Source organism: Orycteropus afer, unplaced genomic scaffold (assembly GCF_000298275.1).
Source record: "Orycteropus afer afer isolate SDZICR_OR568_19922 unplaced genomic scaffold, OryAfe1.0 scaffold00262, whole genome shotgun sequence".
NCBI classification, from domain to species: domain Eukaryota; kingdom Metazoa; phylum Chordata; class Mammalia; order Tubulidentata; family Orycteropodidae; genus Orycteropus; species Orycteropus afer.
Genome location: NW_006921849.1, coordinates 4,911,551 through 4,912,663, shown reverse-complemented (window position 1 = coordinate 4,912,663; position 1,113 = coordinate 4,911,551).

Sequence of the window (1,113 nt, the reverse complement as noted above, 5' to 3'; positions counted from 1 at the left end):
ATTTCCTTAAAATGTTAAAAAGCAAAGATGTCACTTTGAAGATTAAGATGTGTCTGACCCAAGCCGCATTACTTTCAATTGCCTCCTATGCATGTGAACACTTGACAATGAGTAAGGAAGCCTAAAGATGAGCTGATGCCTTTGAATTGTGGTGCTGTAAAAGAGTACTGAATATACTATGGACTTCCAAAACAATGAAAAATCTGTCCTGGACAAAGTGCAGCGAGATTACTTCTTAGAAACGAGGTTGACCAAACTTCATGTCAAGTCCTTGGGACATGTTTCCAGGAGGTGCTAGTGCCTGGAGAAGGATCTCATCCTTCATAAAGTAAAGGGTCAGTAAAAGAGGAGGACTTCAATGAAAGGGAATGGCACAGTGGCAGCAACAATGGGTTCAAACATAGCAATGACTGTGAAGATGGTGTATTGTCCTATAGTGTGGTTATGAGTCAGAGCAGACTTGACAGCACCTAACAACAACAATGGTGTACCCTGCTGTCATGATAGAATCCAAATGTCATATTAGCTTTAGAAGGGTTTTCATGAGCACAATCCTACTTATCTACATCTCATAATCTATATTCTAGCCATATGGAACTAATTGCTGTAAAGAATCAAATGGATGCACAACACACTCTTACCTCTGGCTCTTTACAAATGATATTCGCTCATAGACTCCAGAGAATTGCAAGACATCTTAATAATAGGACATAATACCAGGCTGTAGCCTCATATCTTGAACCCAGCATAACAACATTGAAAAATGATCACCTAGAGTTATATTTCCATAATGCAAACTGAGACAAGGAGCCCACTGCTAGGTGAGGCAGCCCGGCTCTGCAGAAGTTAGTCACACGTGTGTGAATCTTGTGTTCTGTGATTTCCATCCATTTTTCCTTGTCTCCTAATTCTCCCAATTCTGCCTTCTGGAGTTGCTTAGAAGAAATCCAGTTCTTTTGCTAATGATGATGATTATTATTTTTACCAAACCATAAAAGTCAACTCTCATATATATTTTTAAATATTTATAGTTTTTTTGTTGTTAGGTGCCGTCGAGTCATTTCCAACTCATAGCGACCCCATGCACAGCAGAACGAAACACTGCCTGATCCC